Genomic DNA, 15,757 nt, shown 5'->3' with positions numbered 1-15,757 from the left:
TCACCTCGCTTGGACGAAACAGCAAGCCCCAGTTCTTTCTTCCAGCGAGAGAAAGAAAGAAATGAAGCATCAGAGAAACATCTGTATTCTTTCATTCTTTGTCTCCAGGCTCAGAAAACTGAGTAAGAACAGATAATAGATAATAGACAACAGAGTTAGAAGGTACTGCAGGGGTAATGGTGAGGAATGCCTCAGGTCTGAGTTCTCTGTGTTCTCTGAAATGATGAACCTCCATTCAGTACTTAAAGGAACACTTGAAAACAGTTGCACGTGCGGTGAGGTTTTGATCCTAGAACATCCTGTCCACACTAACGCTGCTATTGTTGTGCTGAATGCAATCAAATCCCCAAAGCCCTCCAAAATCTTGTAGAAAGCCTTCCCTGAACAGTACAGACAGTTACTGCAACAAAAGCAAGATCGACTCTTTTTATTTTTTATAAACATGCAGTGCTGGTGCTTCACCCATGTGGATCATGCACTAAGCATAGGGCCCCAACATGCATGTTAAAGCATGTTAACAGATATAAGCAATACAAAAGTAATATATTTGCTCGAGAAAAAGATGAATCTCCAGTGTGAAAGCTGCATGCACATTGGTGCTGGGGGAGAAGCTGTTCGCGCTTTTTGTACAGAGACTGAAAAGGAAAAATAATCAGGTTATACACCTCAGTAAACATAATTTAATGAAGTCTGTTCAACACATTTATACCAGAAATACAAATTTTGCAAATCTGGCATCTGTTTTCAGGTTAAATTCACTATATTTTAAACATTATAGGTTATGTATAGCCCACAGTTTGAAGTCGTATTAAACAAGAAAATCAAGGTGCTTTCAAATGAAACCATTAATGTCTTAAAAAAAAAACACTTTGAAAAACAAGTTTCAAATGATATTACTGTAGGAAAATTCAGACTTCAGACTCCTATAAAATAAGGTAATCAAATGATTATTAAATGGCACTACTAAAGTCTTGAAGAACACTTGTGATAATAATTACTGTGAAGCCAAATGTAAGAAAATTGCTGGTATATAGATCTGAGTTTTAAGTCCTATAAAACATAAAAATCAAAGGGTGATTATCACATCACACCACTAAATTTCCTAAAAGAACCCTTTCTCCTGTATTAAATGTGTATGTTTCAAGTGATATTACTGTATCAATTTAGAGTAATGGATGGTCAAACCAAAGAAATAGATCCATTCGGTTTTCAATAAACCAGATTTTGGAGAAAAAAAACAGCAAATTGAATTAAAGTTATCAAATGATACCATTTACATTACTAAAGAACCAATTCCATTCTATTACCTTAGTATCAAGTTCGTATGTATCGTAGCATTTTGGAGAAATTGGGCCTATATCTGTTAACTGCTGCCCGACAGCGCTACAATGAGAAACTCTGAGTGTTCTGGTAAACCGGGGTGATATTAGCTTGTAGTTCATCCCACGTAGCTTGATTTAATAAGGTAAACGCGCAGGATACATTCTTATAATACCTATAATAGCAGTGCTAGCCTGGGTTATCAGCAAACTACAGGCCGATAATAGTCACCTCTGAGCAGCTGAATGGCTAGCGGTTAGCGTGTAATCCTAATACTGCTCCAGCATTGCTAGCCGGGGTTAGCAGCAGGCTATGGGCTGATAATACTCACCTCTGAATGGCTAATGGCTAGCGCTAGGGGGTAATGCTAATACTGCTGGAGAACTAAACTGAAACTCCTGTATGACGCTGCACTTCAGCAGAGTGGCTTTACTGCTCATTATAACCTGACAGGTAAAATTCATATATAATACATAAGGTGTGCCGGATTATAAGGCTTAAAGTATTAGGTATTTTAAGTGCGCCTTACAGTCCAATAAAAAAAATAAAAAAACGGTATTTTGTGGGAGGCACCACAAAGCATCTGTGCTTAGGGCACCCAAAAGGCTAGCGCCAGCCTTCTACACATGATTTTAGCAGAAACAATAAACCAGCAGGTGACTGTATACTTTGGTCTATATTGCTTAGTACATTACTTTGAAGAACTAAGGTTGTTTCTGAAGAGTCAGAAAGAGAATGGAATAATTCTTAAAAAAAAAGCAAGGATTCTTCTGCCATCAGTAATTAGTGAGCTCTCTACTGTGTTCTGTTTTATCTTTGATAATCCACAATGTTGATTTAGGTAATCCCAAGATTTGACCACTGTCTCCAAATAGTTGTATTTTTTGTATCTTTTTTTATTTTTTTAGCCCCATAACAACTTTTTAAATTTAAAAAGCACAGCTTTATAAGAATGTGTATATCTCATAACATGCTTGAGATACTTTCTTCTATAGTATCTACAGTATTCTTTTCCCCTGTAAACTTAATGCCTCAATCCCAGGTGTCATAATCAGCTGACACATCCTCCAGGCTCTTGACTTGCATCCTGTTGTTTTGTTGTCCACCATGGTGTAGTAGACTCTACAGAAATGACTATTATGACCCACATATTTTACCCAAGCCCCAAACCAGCAATGCTGGAGCGAGTATGTGATCACTGGCTCAATATATCTGCAGTTATCTTTGCTATTTTAGTTGGAGGCACCCAAGGTGACTGAGAATGTGCTGCAGATGAAGCCTACACTGGAGTTCTCTAGGGACTTGAGGGATATGACGTCAATAACTGACCCAGGCCGTAGAGAAGGGTGGCTACAATGACAGCCTGACAAACAACCACATCTTAATGGAGATCTTTACATTGTTATTCTGGTTTTCTTGAACTCCCAGATGAGCAAGTAGAGTGACCAACTGGGAGTACAGAAGCAGCCCCAGTTGCAGCTGGAATCTAAATTCCAAAAATGGCAAAAGTGTTGGATTAGCAGCGTTAGCTACTTTGGAGTTGGGAAGTGCTGATTTCCAAGTTGCTCACAGTGATAGTGAAGCAAGTTTGAATGATACTGATAGTACTGCAGTCAGGTAACACTTACAGGTGAATCTTAATAAAATAGAATATATTTGAAAAGTTACTTTATTTCAGTAAATCAGTTCAAAATGAGAAACTCATATAACACAGCTCTGGAAAAAATTAAGAGACCAGTTTCTGAATCAGTTTAGAAAATAATTTAATATTCATAAAGTTTTAAGAGTTCAATATCTGTTGGAATAACCCTGGTTTTTAATCACAGTTTTCATGAATCTTGGCATGTTCTCCTCCACCAGTTTTACACACTGCTTTTACATTTTTTTTTATTTATGCCACCATCTATCTTCCTGTTGATTATATTCCAGAGGTTTTCAATTTAGTAAAATCAAAGAAACTCATCATTTTTAAGTGGTCTCATTCTTTTTCCAAAGCTCTGTATGTATTACACCCAGAGTGATCTATTTTAAATACTGTTTTCTTTTACTGCTGATGATTATGGCTTACAGCCAATGAAAACCCAAAAATCAGTGTCTCAAAAAAATAGAATTTTATATAAGACCAATTGGTACTTTTGGCAGTGACCATCGGTAAATTGTACATTTGATTTGGAAATCAAGAGACCAGAGTCTGGAGGAAGAGTGGAGAGACACACAGTCCAAGCTGCTTGAGGTCTAGTATGAAGTTCCATCAATCAGTGAAGGTTTAGTTCTTTTATTTCTGTTTATAAATAAGAGTTCATCTACAGTTACAGTAGATACAGGAATCACCTGTTTGATCTGCTGCACCCATACTGTGACGACATGCCTGCACACCAAGGGGCCTCGGATTTCGGCTGTTACACTGCTACCTTTTCTTCTTCTATAGTTGGGTGATAATAGCTTAAGTTAATTAAAAGTGATTGGAAGTCTGAAGTCTAACCTGTCAAAAAAAATTGTTTTAACACTTTCACACAGACTAACTTGACCTTCATACAGTTGATCCAGACTGACAGCAGCTCTTTTGTGAGACTTTTACACCTGTTATTTTTAGTTCAGACTAAAGTGCAAGGTCTAGACCAACAAACAAGGTGGGTGTGAAAGCACTTTAACGCTAATCAAGAGATCGACAGAGTGAGAGCAAACTGGGATTAAAAGTGGGTAAAAATTGCTGTAGTGATTATTTCACCATTAGACTAGATCATTACTATTATATAATTGGGAGAGGTAAAACATACTCCATAATTATAGTGTTTATTATGGATTTCATGTAAGCAATGTCTGTGTGTGTGTGTGTGTGTGTGTGTGTGTGTGTGTGTGTGTGTGTGTGTGTGTGTGTGTGTGTGTGTGTGTGTGAATGTAGACATCGGATTATAAAGCCATTACTCTAACAGAGAGAGGGTCACTGATGGCCAACAATCAATACTACACACATACACACACACACACACACAGACACACACACACACACACACAGTCATTTCATAAGTGAAATTCACATTCATCTCTGCTCTCTCCAGGCTGGCGCGGTAACGTGTGGCGTGGGGTGAGATTGGGTTAGTAACGATTACCTGACTCAGGTAAAACTCATCGTCCCAAAACTTCTAACACCCGCGCTGACAAGGACACTACCAGGGTCATCTCTCAGACTCATCTTCACTCTCCTTCTACACCTCTTTCTATCTTATCTCTCTGTCTCTTTCTTCACCTTCCTTTTCTACCTGTCTCTCTCTTTCTATAGCTTTCTCTACTTCCACACCTCTCTTTTTGTTCCTTATTTATCTCGCTCTCTCTGTTTCGTTTTCTTTCTTTTCTTTCTCCCTCTTTATCTGATTATCCCTTTGTTCTTATTGGTCTTCTGTATTTGACCCTTCCTTCTTTTCTTCTCTCTTTCTTGTCTTTTGTCTTTCTTACTTGTCTCTTTTGTCTCTTTATCTATCTTTGTCTCTCTTTCTTTTCTCCTTTTTGCTTTTAGTCACATTTTCTCATGGCTCCTCTTCTCTCTTTTTGTGCTACGTCTGCCTGTTTGTTGTCTGTTTTGCTTTTCTTTTCTATTTTTTTTGCCCTTTTCCTTTTTCCCTTTTATCTTCTAACTCTATTTTCTCTATATATATTCTCACTCTATCACTATATTTCTATCTTTTTTGTCTTTTGTCCTCTTTCTTGTCTTTTTTGGTTTTCTCTTTTCCTGTTTTTTTTTACCACTTCTTTCTTCGTTTGTCTTTTTATCATCTCGCTTTCTGTCTTTTTTCCTCTATCTTTTTCGATCCTCATCTCTTTCTTGTATTTTCTTATATATTATATATCATATTCTTTCTTTCTTTTTATCAACCCTTTTTTCTGTATTTTTGTCTGTTCTCTTTCTTTGTCCTTCTTTCTATTTTTCCTTGTTTTTTCCCCTTTCTATCGTTCACTTGGTTCCTGGATTTGTTCTCTTGTCCTTCACTTCCTCTCGCTCTTCGTCCCCCTTCTGTCAATCTCTTTCTCTTTCAGGCAGGGTATCTCTCTCTCTTCTCTCCCCCCCCCCCCCCCACATTCTCCTTTTCTTTTTCACTCAGCAGCAGGAAAGTAACTTTTGTGTAAATTCAGCGCTGACCGTTAAAATCTCGGCGAGGACGGCAGTGCCCCTGGTGTGGACGGACGGAGGGACGGACGGATATACGGACGGCGGTGAGCAGATGTGACCTGCTTTCGGAAATAATCGTAAAGAGTGAAATCAGGCGCCACATGCTCAAAAAGGAGAATTACCCGACGTGTTTCTGACCTCAGTTAAGGAAACATAAGGCGGCCGTCCAACAGATTTGTTTGCCCGTTGGTCACATTCTGGCCGCTGTGCTGAGAGCCAGTGAATTCTGATGAGGGACAGAAGCTGAACAGATTTTTGAGTGCGTTGGTTCGATACTGCTGGGAAAACTGACTAATTCAGCTTCAAACCACCATTAAAACGTAAGCTTCTTCAAACTCTCACCAACTGGACACAGAGCTGGTGATGCTTTAGAGACAGTTGGGAGGAATCAGAGAGAAAACACGGGACACGTCCTCATTGTCGATCAAGGCAAAAGCCGGACGTTTATTCCTACAGCATTCAGAGCGCTTTACGTTAAGAGTGAAATAATACAAGATAATCAAACATCTAATGACTGGGTTTATACACAGCCCAGATAACATGAAGACTCGGCTTCGGCCATGCGGAACTGGGCCAAATGTGGTTCATACTTGGCAAGAACGGTGTGGGCCAATTTCCTTTTATATTTCACAATTCAAACAATAAACTTAATAAGAATATCAGGTAAACCCCACCCCAACCTTCACATTGTGGCTTTGTCAACACACTGAGCATTATGATTATGATTTCATTATGATCAAGCATAAGCTAGAAGATTCAGATTAATTAACTACTTCAGTTTCAGCATTACTCTAAAGGTTTTGGACACCATATTGCGGATGCTGTGTCAAAGACTTCTCTGACTGAGACATCCCAATAGGGCTCTCTTTATCAGATTTCTCCATTTTTCTATTCAGTCCAGACCATAAAGTAATCGTTTGGAAGCATACCTAACCAGCCTAATGTTAGCTTGTTTTCTACAATCCTACAATACAGCCCTAAAAACAGCTCTTAGAAGCTACACCTGTGTAGCATACCTCTATAACTCACTTACCTACCATTACTTAGCCACTGTGGTCTTTGTCTGTTTGCATTGGTGTCGTTCATGAAAAACCTTTAGTACCTGCTACAAACTAGAGTCATATAATTTATAGAGAATAATCCAGGTTCTGTTTAGGATCCAACATTGGTTGGGTTTAAGTATGGAGTTTGTGGGTTATTTAATCCTTACATATAACTATAACTGTGTACACTTGATGAAGATCTAATAGATCTCGATGAATTTTCTTCATCAAATTTGGATTTTTTTATATTTTGTAAAAAAAAAAAAGAACCAGTTCACTTACTTTATTAATATGTTGAAGAAAAAGGGATCAAGTTGTAAATCTACTTCAAGAGAAGGATGGCTGTTGATGGAGGGGCATCGTTGTTTCAGAACATGTGAACATATACAAAAAGAAGAAGCAGCATGTTCATCATATTTCTTACTGCAGCAACTCTGACACAATAACACAGCGAGGACACTTTCATATGTGTCCAACTACGTGTTCTGAAGGAGAAGGCCGGCTGCGGAGACGCTTCCCGGCAAAACAGGCCTGCTCTCACCTTGGATAGCGGGCTGCAATCTCCGCCGCGTTTGATTACAGGAGGAAGATGCCTTCAAAGCCTGTGTTGTGCTCAAAGGCCGAGCATGCGCGGAGCTCAAAGACCCCCCGCTGCACCCGCCCAAATGAGAAATCTCCCGGCGCTGCGACCGCCTGTCTAATCAGCGGCATGTGCGTGTGTTTTCACGTCTGGGTGAGGAAGACTCGTCCGCACGCTCGCGTTCACAGACTCGGTCTATCAGTGTGTTATCAAAGGCGGCCTACATGCTCATGCGTAGCGCTGCGCTAGTGTCAACTCATCCCGTTCCCGTCTCTCGGGAGGAATGCGCCCGGAATGGAGATGAGGGGCGACGGCGGAAAGGCGGAGGCGAGTGATAGTTGACTATCTCGGAGTAAAAGAGCAGTCGGAGCATGAGCGCCTGCGGTGAAAAACGAGGAAAGTGCACTGCAGAAGCTTGTTATAGTAGAGCTAGAGCTGTCCTTAGGTTACCTGGTGGCTGGTGGAGGGTGGTACTTAGTAGGTACACAGCGGTAGGCACTCCCTATTATACATAAATATAACAAATTCTGAATTCGTACAGTTCATACATGTCTCACATGGACATTAAATGAATACAGGTGCGGTCTGATAACACAATGGCTTTTGCTACAAGTATATGTTAAGGTGCTTCCTTCACTGCCCTAAAACCAGATCTTAGCTACATCTGGGTAGTGTACCTCCTGGTGAGAGATTGTTGCCTGCAATACATGCCTCTGCCATCACTACTTGTAGCTTAACATAGCTTTAAACACAGTGAAGAGCTGGCATGCATGAATACTACTAGACATAAATGTTCATCTCTGGTTGTACAATTAAAGTAGATTATTTACCAGGCAGGTAGCTTACATAAACATTACTGATATATTTTGTCTCTATGCTATCTGCTGCTAAATTACACTTTTCATAGTGTAAGACATATAGACCTAATTTACTAATTTACCTAATCCACTGTAAATTATCGCTTAACTGTAGTTTCATAGCCGGCTGCAGAAATGACGAACCTGGCTAGCTGGCTATTGCCAGTAACTAGTAGGAGAGGCCCCCTTAAGGGGGATTCCGATAACAGTGTTGTTGTACTTTCCTGCATTGACCATCACAGAATTTTAAGGGGCTTCCACACAGTTTGTTGCATTCAATTCATAACCAGTCATTGTGTAGGGCCCCAGGCAATTGGTTGGTTTGCTTACCCTGTTGAAACGGGCCTGGTTAGGAAGAAAGCTGAACAGCTACAAACTGGAATTGTTGGGTTCAAACATGGAATACTTGTGAGGGGTCCTTAATCCTGCCTTTGCTTGTGGAGTGGCACATTACATTCTAACAATAGACTTCTTTGTGACTTTTATTTTTCTTTCTTTTTGTCAATGAGTGGTTCAAAAGAACATTCAGTTTCTACAATACGGACTCTCCAACACTGGGTTGCAGTCCGACTTCCCTTTTTTCCTTTTTCATTAGCCGTTCACTCAAAGCTCTAATTCCGACTAAAAATAACATAAAAGTGGCCAAGAAAAAGGCCGGGCAGCGCCGTCTGAAGTAAAGTGAACTTCTCAGCCCTCTGGAGAGCAGCACACCCGCTCTCATCCGGATTCATGCTCAGCCTCAGATTAGAAATTCTCACTGCAGCAGCTGATGCACGCACACACACACACACACACACACACACACACACACACACAATATGAGCTTAACTGCCTGAAAATGAAACGCTACAGAAGCTGCTTCTCTTAAGCCACTGAAGATCACTCTCAGCGAGTCTATACAAAAGGAACCGCTGTCTCTGTGTTAACACACAAATCAGATTTACACACTCTCTCTACACACACACACATACACACACCATATAAAGATGTACATAATGTACATAAAAATAAAATACATTATGTTTATGCAATAATACAATCAGAAGTTGTGCTGTACTGTAGATACTGGCATGGGTATTTAATGGTCATGTGCTCCATCCAGTATCAGCATGATATGGGGTAGTACACTTCTGTGATGCAGCATTAAAGCAGAAAAGAAGACTAATATCTTAAGAACATACACTGCCTTCAAGAGTCACAGCTTTTCCAAGAACATCCACGCAATTTTCAATAAGCCAATGCAAATCCACATGCTGCACCAGCCCCAGCAGAAAATGTATGGAGAATTTTGAAAGGGAAAATGAGATTATCCTGTACTGCTCTTTGTTGGAACACTTCTGTGAAAAGAATTTGACTGCATTCAGCCAAATGAGAATAAGAGCACCACTGAGGGCCTGTACTGAAGCTGGATGATTCGTTCCAGAGCATCGGGTTCTATTGGCTTATTAACTAGAAGTCTTCCATATTTCATATTCTTTCACGAGTTTGTTTCTTCTATATTTGTTTTAAAAGGTCCGGTCAGTTTATATCAAATGTTTTAGGTACTTTAAGTAGCTTCTGCTGTGGGCACTGATCATAAAGTAGCTAGCTATGCTAACCCAACATTCCAGCAGGCTGCTTGACTTCATTAACAGCTATTTAGAGCTAGCTAACTAGCAAGCAAACTTTATATTGCATTATATGTCCATCACCTTCCAAAAAAGAGAAGCTGCGTCTGTGGTTAAAGTAGATAAAGTTAAAACATCTGCTCTTACCATCCTTTAAAAAGGAAATTTGGTTATAAGACTGCAAAACAGATCTATCAGTGTTTTAAGGCTGTCAGAGAAGATGCTATCTGAATAGATAATATACAAGTGCTGGAGCACAGAAACATAGGAGCATATAGTGGGTAAACTTTACCATCTTGGACGACTTGTCTGGGTCAGGATGTTCTGAAATGGTTTCAAAGGTAAGTGGACGTTTTTAATTTAGTTCCTTCAACCGCAGACGCAGCTCCCTCTCTGTGGAATCAATGTTCTTTGAAAGATTTTGAGTTAAAGAAGACGAGAACATATAATCTGTTTGGTTATAAACACTCTGCAAGTTAAAACAGTTTTATCGCTGCTCTGTTTGTAGCTGCGCTGTTTAACTTGTAAGCGCTGCATCGTTGCTAGGTTACCTGTATGTGGCAGGGTAATACATGCCGAGCTTGCCAATCACATTGCAGGGTCGGAACTAACTATGATATAATCTGTAATAATCTATATGGATAGTATGCTTCAAACACAAAGTTAAAAATGTGGCCCTCTCCTTATCATCATACAGAATAAGGTAGATAAAACAAAACCACCTTTATAGCAAGTGATTGCTGACCTGTGTGCCCTGTGCTGTACGTGTTGAGTGCTTTATTGTCCTCAGCTCTGTAATCGTAGCAGTGTTTGTGCTGTCAGGCTCTGCCAGGCTGGAGTGTGTGTTGGGCTCACTGCGGGGGGTGCAGATACACTTCTATTTCGGGCTGATTCAGGACACACTCGGGAGTGCAGAGTGGAACACTCTCTTTAACACGTTTAGAGTTTAGAGCTGCAGGAAACGCAGAGCGCGCAGATTCAGCAACACAGCAGACTGAACACATCATAAACACTCCAACCCTGCAGACACACAGATATACACGTTTAACACACAATCTGATTCAGTCTATTAAAAAAATTCAATTAAAAATAGCTGCTGTTAGAAATATGTGCAGAACAGCTATTTATTTATTTAGTTATTTCAAAGAAAAATACTCATTCCTTATAAAAGCTTATACTACATACAAAAAATAAGAATAAATAGGATGTTAGCATATATATATATATATATATATATAATTACTTTTGAAATGAACCCAAAAATGCCAAAAAAGGAAAATAAAAAAAACCTTCTTATTTTTTAATAAAAGTCATGGCGAAAAAGGAATTTTCGAGCATTTTTTGGTCCATTATTCAGGAAATGAACATCAAAATCTGATTCATTAGAAAGGAAAAAAAAAGGATATAAACATGTATCTTTTTTAAAAAGATAAAAAAATGTGTAATTTTCATTCCAGTTCACAATATACTTATTTACTTAAAGCCAAATTAATAGATTTAAATATTTTTTTTTTCTTAATGTACTATAGCATCACCATCCTGCAAAAAAACTGGACCTCTCTTTTATTCTGTTTCTTGCTTTTCTTCACAGTGTGAATCTTACAGATGTTCTGTATATTGTATGAGAATATATTGATGAATGGACTGATACAAATGCTCCAAAATATCTACTTTACATATTTTTTTTCAATGGCCCTTAATTCATAATGAATAAAGTGTAGAAGATTTTGTTGTTACTTCTCCTGTAAAGCTGCTGTTTGGAAGCTCAATTCCTGTCTAAAATCCTGTATGAACTAATTCCTTATTTATATTTATTATATTGATGATATGTTTTGTTCTTTTTCTCCATCCTATCCTTCCTTCTTAAACAAGTAACCACCAACTTTCTAAAGCATAAAAATACATTTACCAATGATGATTTACTCCCTGCAAAACAATCAGCACAGTCTGCTTTAGAATTATTGTATTAATCAGTATGAATTACACGCACAGCTCTCCTGTATAAACAACCCCAGGACAGCGCTGAACTTTCCAGAGTCGGCTTCAGAGAAACACTGAGCGAACAGCATTAATGTGACAGAAATGCTGATAAATTAGCGGCAAAGGAGAGAGAGAATACATCATTATACTGTAGACTGTATAAACCATAACTCACCCCAGCAGACAGCTCAGCTCCGACAGACCCACACAATCATTCTGCCGGTCATGTGTAATTACTGATAAACAGCTGACCCAGCCAGCACTGAGATAAATACATAAATATAGGCCTTTCTCCTAATGCAGCATTATATAATAAATATATACTCAGATTTAAAATGACAGAGGGTCATCTTCAATGATGACCAAAACAAATGTGTGGGGAGGCACCTTGTTCAGCGCCAAGATCAAGAAGGTCTGGAGTCATGGTGTGGAGTTTAAATTGAAACAATGCCAGATCACTTTTGGTCTTCATTACAGGCACTTTGACAGTTCAACATTATGTTATTGAGGTCCTGCAACCAGTGGACCCAAAAATCTGCAGATTATTGGAGAATATTGAATATTGAATATTGGAGCTGCATTAGGAACCTCTACAACTACATGCTGAGACGTCTGGCATCTTGCAGATGTCTGGCAATTACTAATCTATATGTAATACACTGTAGACTGTACAACAAAACATAGCTTTACAGAATGTATGGCATAGTTAAACCAGCTGTTTACATGATGAGACCTATAAATAATAATTGAGTCCATGAGTACAGCTTTGAAGATGATTCAATAAACAAACATTGCTGTCTGTATGAATATAAATATGATTTATATTTATTATAATATTAAGGTTTTACTAAGAAAATACTAAAAATGTTTGCTGCACAGAAAATGAGCTTTTTATTCCCATTTTTTATAGGGGACTACACATTTTCACAGCACTGTTCACTGTGATAAATGTACTGTATAATGTGCATAACATTACTGGCTATTTACTTTACTTGCAGTAGTGTAATTTTACAGGATTAAAATGTAAGAGTTTATATATACAGCATATGATCATTTTTTTTGTAAATTCTCAATTAACCAGAAAAACTAAATCCCAGATAATACTGTACATTTACAAAATGGCACTGTAAATTATGTTGCTGTAATTTTGCTATTTTTTTTTTCTTAAATTTGCAACACATTTGTAATAAACAACACCAGGCTCTGTCAATTTTGTCATTTTGCTTCTTGTACTTCAAGGTTTATTGGTTGCTGAAGGGTGTGCAGAGGATGTGAAACTTCAAAATCCAGTAATATTCTATAATAATGTACATTTCTAAATACAGTACACTGTAATACTGTAATATTTGCTGTGATATAATACAACACTGGTTTTAGGGGTATAAAATACTGAATGTATGGATTAGGATTAGTGAGAGCAGTTAGTACAGACCTGAGTCCAGTGTTCTGGAAGGACATTCGTGTAAGGACTGTAGTTAATAAACAAGAGAGCGAGAGAGAGAGAGCTCAGCAGGGAAACCACCAGAGTCACCACAGCAGCATCATTCCTTCCGTACTGAAATCCAGCAAACCCACTTGTTTCCAAGCAACCACACTAAAAACAGTAGTGCACTGAATTTGATTAAAGTGTGTACATCATTTCCACATGAATAAAATATTTCATAACTGTGCCGTCAGTACAGAAACTGAAAAACCAAAACACTGTTTCTGAGACACACTCTTTAAAATGAAGATTCTACAAGGGTTGTTTCAGCAATGCCACAGATTAACCAATATTTGAAAACGATTTGAAAAGGTGATTTACTATTGAAATATATTATGATACTGTCCACAATACCAAATATTGTGATTAATTTTTTATCAAACTATAATCATACAACTGTCATAGAATAAATATAAATAAACTATTATATTTACAAATGTTGGGCAAAAGAAAATATTTAGTTTTTATCTAATCAGAAGAGAGTAATCTGATGACAGTACTACATCGCTGTCTAGTGGGCAGGGCTTTAAAACAACAGAAAATCAACCACAGTCCAACACCAACCCTTAGATGTAAAGTAATAACAAAAAAACAACAATGCTTTGTTTTTAAAAATCTATAAAAAAAATTTTTGAGATACTTTGATAAATCACTATTCTCCTATGTCCCCACTCCACTCTGGACACTTAAAAGGGATAATGATAATTAATTATTTTTATTTTGCTGACATCATCATATAAAAATGTATTTTTTGCATATTGTTGTATATGCATGTGCATACAGTTACATTTTTAAAAGATATTGTGTATATATATATATATATATATATATATATATATATATATATATATATATATATATATATATATATATATTTACAGTATTTTTTGCACTATAAGATTATAAGGCACCGTATTATAAGGCGCACTTGATTATAAGGTGTATTTAAAGTGGCACTGTAAGGAACTTGTAATTCAGCAGGTCTCGACACTGGGTGGTGGTGGGGGTAGTTAAATAAGTTAAGTAAAGCTAAGCTAAGTAAACAAAAGACAAAAACTCTTTTAAAGTCAAACGAGCACTGGATGTTAATCTACACAGATTTCTCTCCTGAAAACTGTTTATTCGGGTGAGTAAAGCACTTTAGTTCATTTACAGTAAGAATTTCTCCAGCACTAAGGACGGGGCATTACCAATAGCGGCTAACTGCTCCAGCAGTGCTAGCCGGGGTTAGGAACAGTGGGGAAAAAGTGGGGAAATAGTGAGCGCGGTTAGCAAGTAATGATAATGTTACTCCAGCAGTGCTAGCTGGTGTTAGGAGCAGGCTACAGGCCGATAATACTCACCTCTAAACGGGGAAATAGTAAGCGTGGTTAGCAGGTAATGATAATGCTACTCTAGCAGTGCTAGCCGGGGTTAGCAGCAGGCTATAGGCCGATAATACCTCTGAAGGGGGAAATTGCGGTTAGCGGCTACAGCTACTGAGGCCCCGGTGCTAAAGAACTAACTGTAACTCCTGTATAACGGTGCGCTTAATACCCGAGTGGTAAAATTCATACATAAAACGCACTGGATTAAAAAGCACACTGACGATTTTTTTTTTTGACATAGTGTGTCATAGTCACCATCCTGCTACACCTTAGCAAAACTATAGAACCTTTTTAGCAACACTTAAAGGACATTAAAAACACTGGATATATCATGGCAGCTCATGGGAACACCCCAGCAACCACCAGGAACACTATTGGTAGAACTATAAGGATCTCACAGTCTGAAGATCTGAAAGTATCTTACTGCAGTATTCATCAGAAGGGGTGTCCACAAAGTTTTGGACATATACTGACTCTGGTGTACTACTCAGTGTTACTTTAGTGCCCAGCGTGATCAGCCTTATCAGCCCGAGACAGAGAGGAACAGGCCGGACAGCGACAGCAGGGACCAAGCCCAGCTTTGTGCTTTTACCACAACCTCCACAGACCCCTTGTTCAGCTTCTCTTGCAGATAAAGTTTACCTGAGGACGAGTGTAGCGGACTCTTCCCCGCAGGGACACACCTGTTTCATCTCTAACTCAGTTATACGCTCCTAACGCGAGGCGTGACTGTGGGTTTGTCAGCACTGGAATAAGGAAGATATAAATGAGAACTGGATTAGTGACTCTACAGCCCCTCCTACAGGTCAGAACACAATATTACTCATACAGGGCACAGACTACCCTGCTGACAAATATGTCTCAAATGGTCAAAGAAGTTGAAACATCAATATGGCCCAAACTTGGACACATACCATTTGGAATAAGGGTTCTGAGGTGTGCTTGATACATCTGCTTAATAAATGAAACTGGATCTAGTTGTGAAACTGATGGGTAAACCTGGATTTAGTTGTAAAACTGGTGGTTGGAATTGGATTTAGTTGTAAAACTGCTGGTAAAAACTAGATGGTTGTAAAACTGGTGCATGAAACTAGATCTAGTTGTGAAACTGGTGGTTGAGGTCATAACTGTTATTTTTCACATAGTTGTTTAATTAATTTCTTGCTAAATGGTATAGTTTATGGTTTCTCAACCGACAACAAAACTTACGTACCATTTGGCACTTTCCGACAGGGCACAAAAGTGTATATATAATATTAATAATATTTTTAATAATAATATAAGACTTTTATAATAATAATATAATATAATATAATATTTTTCATCAGTTTGCTGCGCTAAACTCAGTTTACTGC

The 15,757-nt window shown here is 38.3% G+C and overlaps 1 long non-coding RNA gene across 1 annotated transcript; it reads right to left on the bottom strand.

Annotated features, from left to right (window-relative positions):
* Nucleotides 1-436: 436 nt before the first annotated feature.
* Nucleotides 437-15,201, bottom strand: LOC125804793 (uncharacterized). Its single transcript, XR_007440971.1, has 3 exons — nucleotides 15,045-15,201; nucleotides 10,318-10,592; nucleotides 437-635 (listed from the first exon to the last, which is right to left on the bottom strand). It is a non-coding gene; the product is annotated as an uncharacterized LOC125804793 (long non-coding RNA).
* Between the last annotated feature and the right edge of the window lie 556 nt (nucleotides 15,202-15,757).

Source organism: Astyanax mexicanus, chromosome 10 (genome assembly GCF_023375975.1).
Source record: "Astyanax mexicanus isolate ESR-SI-001 chromosome 10, AstMex3_surface, whole genome shotgun sequence".
Lineage (NCBI taxonomy): Eukaryota > Metazoa > Chordata > Actinopteri > Characiformes > Acestrorhamphidae > Astyanax > Astyanax mexicanus.
This window is presented reverse-complemented; position numbering and strand designations above follow the sequence as displayed.